The 9,649-nt window shown below is 47.4% G+C and overlaps 1 protein-coding gene across 2 annotated transcripts in view; it reads right to left on the bottom strand.

Annotated features, from left to right (window-relative positions):
• The window catches only part of LOC147123455 (GTP-binding protein Rit2-like), a 538,426-nt gene that overhangs the window by 434,888 nt on the left and 93,889 nt on the right, over positions 1 to 9,649 (bottom strand). The window lies entirely within an intron of this gene.

The following is a 9,649-nucleotide window of genomic DNA, read 5'->3' as shown; positions in this document are numbered from 1 at the left end:
AATATATTCATATCAATTACAATATGAAATGAAAATTATATTTTCTGGTCTATATTTATGCATGTTCACTCAAATAGAAATTACTTAATTGCTGAGATTTTTAAAAAAAAGAACATTGAATGCTGGAAACCTGAAATAATAGCAGAAAATGCTATTAATTCACAGCAGGTCCATAGAAACATAGAAGATAGAAGCAGGAGTAGGCCATTCGGCCCCTCGAGCCTGCTCCGCCATTCAATGTGATCATGGCTGATCATCCAAATTCAGTACAGGTAGACTATCCTTTATCCGAACTTCCGAAAACCGAAAATCTCTAAAAACCGAAAGTTTTTTCGTTCAGCGTAAGTCGTGCGCACGACATGACCAGAGTCGTGCACGACTTACGCTGAACAGGGCAGAGGGTCACAGAGTTCCCTCCTGGGTAGGAGATTGCAGGCCGAGCCGGGTAGTGTGAAGGAGGTACCGGGAGAGTGAACCCAACAATACAGCGGCCCGTCCGATAGCTGCAGCGGCCCATCCGATATTCTTTTCTCTCCCCGATCCGACCCGAACCGAACCGCGGCCCATCCGATATTCTTTTCTCCCCCCCCGCACCCGACCCGACCCCCGACCCGAACCGCGGCCCATCCGATATTCTTTTCTCCACCCCCACCCGACCCAACCACCCCCCCGACCCGAACCGCGGCCCGTCCGATATTCTTTTCTCCCCCCCGACCTGAACCGCGGCCCGTCCGATATTCTTTTCTCCCCCCCCACCCGACCCCCGACCTGATTTGTGGGCCAGCTTAGTAGGAGTCAGCCGATATCCGGTCTTCCAGAGAAGCAGGAAGGGGAATGAGACACGGAACAATCGCAAGAGGTAGCCTGAACTTTTAAAATTTATATTAAATACAAATTTCCCAGTCTTATAATAATACCTTCTGAAATCCGAAAAATTCCGAAAACCAAAACTCAGCTGGTCCCAAGGCTTTTGGATAAGGGATAGTGTACCTGTACCCGATCCCTGCTTTCTCCCCATACCCCTTGATCCCTTTAGGCTTAAGAAATATATCCAACTCCTTCTTGAATATATTTAATGTATTGGCCACTACTGTCTTCTGTGGTAGAGAATTCCACAGGTTCACCACTCTCTGGGTGAAGAAGTTCCTCCTCATTTCTGTCCTAAATGGCCTACCCCTTATCCTTAGACTGTGACCCCTGGTTCTGGACTCCCCGACCATCGGGAAGATCCTTCCTGCATCTAGTCTGTCCAGTCCTGTCAGAATTTTATAAGTTTCAATGAGTTCCCCTCTCATTCTTCTAAACTCCAGTGAGTACAAGCCCAATTGACCCAATCTCTCCTCATATGTCATTCCTGCCATCCCAGGTATCAGTCTGGTGAATCTTCGCTGAACTCCTTCCATGGCAAGAACATCCTTCCTCAGATAAGGCGATCAAAACTGAACACAATACTCAAGATGTGGTCTCACCAAGGCCCTGTATAACTGCAGCAAGACATCCTTGTTCCTGTACTCAAACCCTGTCACTATGAAGGCCAACATGCCATTTGCCTTCTTAACCACCTGCTGCACCTGCATGCTTACCTTCAGTGACTGGTGCACAAGGACACCCAGGTCTCGTTGCACTTCCCCTTCTCCCAATCTATTGCCATTCAGATAATAATCTGCCTTCCTGTTTCTGCCACCAAAGTGGATAACCTCGCATTTATCCACGTTATATTGCATCTGCCATGCTTTTGCCCAATCACCCAACCTGTCCAAATCGTCCTGGAGTTTCTTGACATCTTCCTCACAGCACACACGCCCGCCCAGCTTTGTGTCATCTGCAAATTTGGAGATATTACATCTAGTTCCCTTGTCTAGATCATTAATATATATTGTGAATAGCTGGGGCCCAAGGACCGATCCCTGCGGTACCCCACTAGTCACTACCTGCCACTCGGAAAAAGACCCGTTTATTCCAACCCTTTGCTTTCTGCCTGCCAACCAGTTCTCTATCCAAGTCAATACCTTGCCCCCAATCCCATGTGCCTTAACTTTACATGCTAATCTCTTATGCGGGACCTTATCGAAAGCCATCTGAAAGTCCAAATACACCACATCTACTGGTTCTCCCTTATCTATTTTACCAGTTACATCCTCAAAAAATTCCAGTAGATTAGTCAAGCACGATTTACCTTTTGTAAATCCATGTTGACTTTGTCCGATCCTGTCACTGTTTTCCAAGTGCTCTGCTATTACATCTTTTATAATGGACTCCAGCATTTTCCCCACTACCGATGTCAGGCTTACCAGTCTATAATTCCCCGTTTTCTCTCTACCACCTCTTTTGAATAGTGGGGTAACATTAGCTACCCTCCAATCCATGGGTACTCATCCAGATTCCACCGAATGCTGGAAGATGATCAGCAAAGCATCAACTACTTCTAGGGCCACTTCCTTAAGTACCCTCAGATGTAGATTATCAGGCCCTGGGGATTTATCGGCCTTCAATCCCATCAATTGAGGGAGGAAAAAGAGTGGGAGAGCAATAGTGGTAGGGGATTCTATCGTAAGGGGTACAGATAGGCGTTTCTGTGGCCGTAGACGTGACTCCAGGATGGTTTGTTGCCTCCCTGGTGCCAGGGTCAAGGATGTCACTGAACGGCTGCAGGGCATTCTGAAGGGGGAGGGTGAACAGTCAGAGGTCATGGTTCACATTGGGACCAATGACATGGGTAGGAAGAGGGATGAGGTCCTGCAGCAAGAATTTAGGGAGCTAGGTAGCAGATTAAAGAGCAGGACCTCAAAGGTTGTAATCTCTGGATTACTCCCGGTGCCACGTGCTAGTGAGTATAGGAATAGGAGGATAGAGCAGATGAATGCGTGGATAAAGAGTGGGTGCAGGAGGGAGGGCTTTAGTTTGCTGGATCACTGGGCCTGCTTCTGGGGAAGGTGGGACTTGTACAAGTCAGACGGGTTGCACCTGAACCAGAGCGGGACAAATATCCTTGCGGGGAGGTTTGCTAGTACTGTTCGGGGGGGTTTAAACTAAAATGGCAGGGGGTTGGGAACCTGAGCAGGGAGACAGAGGAAAGGGAAACAGGGATAAAAGCAAAAGATAGGAAGGAGAAAAACAAAAGTGGCAGTCAGAGAAATCAACGGTTTAAATCAAACGTGGCCACAGTAAATAATAATTCTAATAGGTCTAAGAGCGTTAAAAAAACAAGCCTGAAGGCTTTGTGTCTTAATGCGAGGAGCATTTGTAATAAGGTGGACGAATTGGCTGCGCAAATAGAGGTAAACGAATATGATTTGTTTGGGATTACGGAAACGTGGCTCAAGGATGGCCAAGACTGGGAACTCAACAGCCAGGGGTATTCGATATTCAGGAAAGATAGGCAAAAAGGAAAGGGAGGTGGGGTAGCATTACTGGTTAAAGAAGGGATTAATACAATTGTAATGAAGGATATTAGCTTTGATGATGTGGAATCTGTATGGGTAGAATTGAGAAATACTAAGGGGAAAAAAACATTAGTGGGAGTGGTATATAGACCTCCCAACAGTAAGGCGGAGGTTGGGGATGGCATTAAAAGGGAAATTAAAGAAGCGTGCAATAAGGGCACAGCAGTCATCATGGGTGACTTTAATCTACATATAGATTGGGCCAACCAAATTAGTAACAATACTGTGGAGGAGGAATTCCTGGAGTGTTTACGGGATGGTTTCCTGGACCAATATGTCGAGGAACCAACCAGAGATCAGGCCATCTTAGACTGGGTATGATGTAACGAGAAAGGATTAATTAGCAATCTTGTTGTACGAGGCCCCTTGGGTCTGAGCGATCATAATATGATCGAATTCTTCATTAAGATGGAGAATGAAGTAATTGACTCAGAGACTAGGGTCCTCAATTTAAATAAAGGAAACTACGATGGTCTGAGGAGCGAGTTGGGTAGGATTGATTGGGGAATGGCACTCAAAGGGTTGACGGTGGATAGGCAATGGCAAACATTCAAAGACCGAATGGATGAGCTACAGAATTTGTTCATCCCAGTTTGGCATAAAAATAAAACAAAAAAGGTGACTCAACCGTGGCTAACAAGGGAAATTAGGGATAGCATAAGATCCAAGGAGACGACATATAAATTGGCCAGAAAAAGCAGTAAACCTGAGGATTGGGAGCAGTTTAGGATTCAACAAAGGAAGACAAAGGGATTAATTAAGAAAGGGAAAATAGAATATGAGAGTAAGCATGCAGGGAACATAAAAACTGACTGTAAAAGCTTTTATAGATATGTGAAGAGAAAAAGATTGGTGAAGTCAAGCGTAGGTCCATTACAGTCAGAATCAGGGGAATTTATAATGGGAAACAAAGAAATGGCAGACCAACTAAATTCATACTTTGGTTCTGTCTTCACAAAGGAGGACACAAATAACCTCCCAGTTCGGGGGCGGCAGCGAGGCGAGGAGGAGCTCGGGAGAAAAGCCGGCGCAAGCAGCGAGGCCCGACCAGTTCGGGGGCGGCAGCGAGGCGAGGAGGAGCTCGGGAGAAAAGCCGGCGCAAGCAGCGAGGCCCGACCAGTTCGGGGGCGGCAGCGAGGCGAGGAGGAGCTCGGGAGAAAAGCCGGCGCAAGCAGCGAGGCCCGACCAGTTCGGGGGCAGCAGCGAGGCGAGGAGGAGCTCGGGAGAAAAGCCGGCGCAAGCAGCGAGGCATACCAATTCAGCAGCGGGGAGAGAGGTAAAAAGTAATCAGTGTGTGACGTCACCAGGGAGCAGGTAGGTGATTGATTGGTGAGTATTTCTCTTTTTTCAATACAAGCTTGAATTCTGTGGTGTTAAATTTCTGTGGTGTAGTGGGGATAGTTGGTAAATAAAGCGCCCTAGAGTATACCTGTAACTGGGGTATTGAATAAATTTTTTAATTAATTAAAGGAGTAAGTCATGGCAGGAGAGTTCAGACCCGTGTTCTGCTCCTCTTGCTCCATGTGGGAAGTCAGGGACGCTGCCAGTGTCCCTGACGACCATGTGTGCGGGAAATGCATCCAGCTGCAGCTACTTGTAGACCGCATTGCGGCGCTCGAGCTGCGGGTGGATGAATTTTGGAGCATGCGCGATGCTGAGAGGCTCGTGGATAGCACGTTTAGCGAGTTGTTCACGCCTCAGGGTAGGGCAGCACAGGGGGTGACCATCAGGCGGAGCAACAAAGGCAGGCAGGTAGTGCAGGGAACCCCTGCGAACATCCCCCTTTCAAACAAGTATACCGCTTTGGATACTGTTGAGGGGGATGCCTCACCAGGGGAAGGCAGCAGCAGCCAACTTCCTGGCACTGGGGGTGCTCCTGCTGCCCAGGAAGGGGGGAAAAAGAGTGGGAGAGCAATAGTGGTAGGGGATTCTATAGTAAGGGGAACAGATAGGCGTTTCTGTGGCCATAGACGTGAATCCAGGATGGTTTGTTGCCTCCCTGGTGCCAGGGTCAAGGATGTCACTGAGCGGCTGCAGGGCATTCTGGAGGGGGAGGGTGAACAGCCAGTGGTCGTGGTCCACATTGGTACCAACGACATAGGTAAAAAGAGGGATGAGGTCCTGCAGCAAGAATTTAGGGAGCTAGGTGAAGGATTAAAGAGCAGGACCTCAAGGGTTGTAATCTCTGGATTACTCCCGGTGCCACGTGCTAGTGAGTATAGGAATGGGAGGATAGAACAGATGAATGCGTGGCTAAAGGGATGGTGCAGGAGGGAGGGCTTTAGTTTCTTGGATCACTGGGTCTGCTTCTGGGACAGGTGGGACTTGTACAAGTCGGATGGTTTACACCTGAACCAGAGGGGAACCAATATCCTTGCGGGGAGGTTTGCTAGCACTGCTGGGGGGGGGGTTTAAACTAACTCGGCAGGGGGATGGGATACAGAGTGGAGCTATAGTAGGGGGTGATGTACAGCCAAATACGGAGGAAAAAACAAGTCAGCAGGGAAGGCAGAGCAAAGTTGTGAAGGCAAAAGGGAATATGGCAGGGCTGGAAGGCATTTATTTTAATGCAAGGAGTCTTGCAAATAAGGTGGATGAACTGAAGTTGTTGTTGAACACATGGGAGTACGATATTGTTGCTATCACGGAGACATGGTTGAGGGAGGGTCAGGACTGGCAGCTGAATATTCCGGGGTATAGAATCTTCAGGCAAGACAGAGGGGGGTGTAAAAGGGGAGGGGGTGTTGCAATATTAATTAAGGAGTCAATTACTGCTGTAAGGAGGGATGATATATTAGCGGGTTCCTCTAATGAGGCCATATGGGTAGAACTTAAAAACAAAAAGGGGTCAAGCACTTTGCTGGGAGTGTACTATAGCCCCCAAACAGTCAGGGGGAGATAGAGGAACAGATATGTAGGCAAATCTCAGAAAAGTGTGAAAATAATAGGGTAATAATAGTGGGGGATTTCAACTTCCCCAATATAAATTGGGACAGTCAGAGTGTGAAAGGCTTAGAGGGTGCAGAATTCTTAAAGTGCATCCAGGAGAGCTTTTTGAGCCAACATGTAGAAAGTCCTACAAGAGAGGGGGCGGCACTGGACCTAATTCTAGGGAATGTAGCCGGGCAGGTGGTGGAAGTGTCTGTAGGAGAGCATTTTGGCGATAGTGACCATAATTCGGTGAGATTTAAGGTGGTCATGGAAAAAGACAAAGACGGCCCGGAAATAAGGGTTCTAAATTGGGGGAAGCCCGATTTTAATAAGATAAGGCAGGATCTGGCCAAAGTGGACTGGGAGCAGCTACTTATAGGAAAATCCACATCAAAACAGTGGGAGGCTTTCAGAAGGGAAATAGAGAGAGTACAACACCAACATGTTCCTGTAAAGGTCAAGGGTGGGACCAACAAGCAAAGGGAACCTTGGATGACAAGGGATATACAAAAATGCATTAGGAAAAAAAGGGGGGCTTTTGGCAGTTACAAAAGACAAAAGACGGAGGAAGCCCTAGAGGAGTATAAAAGGTGCAGGGGCATACTTAAAAAGGAAATTAGGAGGGCGAGGAGGGGCCATGAAATAACACTGGCGAGCAAAATAAAGGAAAATCCTAAGATGTTTTATAAGTATATTAAGGGCAAGAGGATAACCAGGGAAAGGGTAGGGCCCATTAGGGACCAAAGTGGCAAGCTGTGTGTAGAGCCAGATGAAGTAGGTGGGGTTTTAAATGAATTTTTTGCCTCTGTGTTCACTATGGAGAAAGACGATGTAGACATAGAAGTCGGGCAAGGGGACTGTGACATACTTGAACATATTAGCATCGAGAGGGAGGAGGTACTAACGGTTTTAGCAGGCCAAAAAGTGGATAAATCCCCAGGCCCGGACGAGATGTATCCCAGGCTGTTGTGTGAGGCAAAGGAGGAGATTGCAGGGGCTCTGACACAAATTTTCAGAACCTCTCTGGCCACAGGGGATGTACCAGAGGACTGGAGAACAGCTGACATAGTACCATTATTCAAGAAGGGTAGCAGGGATAAACCAGGGAATTACAGGCCAGTAAGCCTGACATCTGTGGTAGGGAAATTATTGGAAAAAATTCTGAGGGACAAAATTAGTCTCCACTTGGAGAGGCAAGGATTAATCGGGGATAGTCAGCATGGCTTTGTCAAGGGTAAATCATGTCTGACCAATCTGATTGAATTTTTCGAGGGGGTGACTAGGTGTGTGGATGAGGGAAATGCTGTGGATGTGGTTTACATGGACTTCAGTAAAGCTTTTGACAAAGTCCCGCATAGGAGACTGGTCAAGAAGGTAAGAGCCCATGGGATCCAGGGGGCCTTGGCGCGTTGGATCCTAAACTGGCTGAGTGGCAGGAGGCAGAGGGTGATGGTCGAAGGTTGCTTTTGTGACTGGAAGCCTGTGTCCAGTGGGGTACCTCAGGGATCGGTGCTGGGTCCCTTGCTGTTTCTGATCTACATTAATGATTTGGATGAGAATGTAAAGGGTATGATCAGTAAGTTCGCGGATGACACAAAAATTGGTGGGGTGGTAAATTGCGAGGAGGAAAGCCTCAGGCTACAGGATGATATTAACGGGTTGGTCAGATGGGCAGAAAAGTGGCAAATGGAATTTAACCCTGAAAAGTGCGAGGTGATGCATTTTGGACGGACAAATAAGGCAAGGGAATACACAATGAGTGGTAGGACCCTAGGAAGTACAGAGGGTCAGAGGGACCTTGGTGTACATGTACATAGATCCCTGAAGGCAGCGGAACAGGTAGATAAGGTGGTTAAAAAGGCATATGGGATACTTGCCTTCATTAGCAGAGGCATAGAATATAAGAGCAGGGAGGTTATGATGGAGCTGTACAAAACGCTGGTGAGGCCACAGCTGGAGTACTGTGTGCAGTTCTGGTCGCCTCACTATAGGAGGGATGTGATTGCTTTGGAGAGGGTGCAGAGGAGATTCACCAGGATGTTACCTGGGATGGAGCGCCTCAGCTATGAAGAAAGACTAAACAGGCTGGGGTTGTTTTCCTTGGAGCAAAGGAGGCTGAGGGGGGACCTGATTGAGGTGTACAAAATGATGAGGGGCATAGATAGGGTAGATAAAGAGGAACTTTTCCCCTTAGTAGGGGGGTCAATAACAAGGGGGCATAGATTCAGGGTAAGGGGCAGGAGATTTAGAGGGGATTTGAGGAGGAACTTTTTCACCCAGAGGGTGGTTGGAAGCTGGAACTCACTGCCTGAAAGGGTGGTAGAGGCAGGAACCCTCACAACATTCAAGAAGCATTTGGATGGGCACTTGAAATGCCATTGCATACAAGGCTATGGACCAAATGCTGGAAAATGGGGTTAGATTGGACAGGGATTGATGGACGGCGCAGACACGATGGGCCGAAGGGCCTCTTTCTGCGCTGTAAAACTCTATGACTCTATGACTCTATGAGATGCCGGGGAACATAGGGCCTGATGAAAGGGTGGAACTGAAAGAAATCAGTATTTGTAGGGAAATGGTTTTAGGAAAATTGATGGGACTAAAGGCCGATAAATCCCCAGGGCCTGATAATCTATATCCCAGGGTACTTAAGGAAGTGGCCCTAGAAATAATAGATGCATTGCTGGTCATCTTCCAGAACTCGATAGACTCTGGAACAGTGCCCATGGATTGGAGGGTAGCTAATGTTACCCCACTATTCAAAAAAGGTGGTCGAGAAAAAGTGGGGAATTATAGACCGGTAAGCCTGACATCGGTAGTGGGGAAAATGCTAGAATCTATTATAAAAGATGTAATAACAGAGCACTTGGTAAGCAGTGACAGGATTGGACAAAGTCAACATGGATTTACAAAAGGTAAATCATGCTTGACTAATCTACTGGAATTTTTTGAGGATGTAACTGGTAAAATATATAAGGGAGAACCAGTGGATGTGGTGTATTTGGACTTTCAGAAGGCTTTCGATAAGGTCCCACATAAGAGATTAGCGTGCAAAATTAAGGCACATGGGATTGGGGGCAAGGTATTGACTTGGATAGAGAACTGGTTGGCGGACAGAAAGCAAAGAGTTGGAATAAACGGGTCGTTTTCCGAGTGGCTGGCAGTGACTAGTGGGGTACCGCAAGGATCGGTCCTAGGACCCCAGCTGTTCACAATATATATTAATGATCTGGACGAGGGAATTGGATGTAATATCTCCAAATTTGCAGATGACA

This window comes from Somniosus microcephalus, chromosome 2, assembly GCF_052327205.1.
Source record: "Somniosus microcephalus isolate GS21.2 chromosome 2, FLI_Smic_1.0, whole genome shotgun sequence".
NCBI classification, from domain to species: domain Eukaryota; kingdom Metazoa; phylum Chordata; class Chondrichthyes; order Squaliformes; family Somniosidae; genus Somniosus; species Somniosus microcephalus.
Note: the sequence above shows the minus strand (reverse complement) of the source record. Positions and strands in the feature narration are given on the sequence as shown.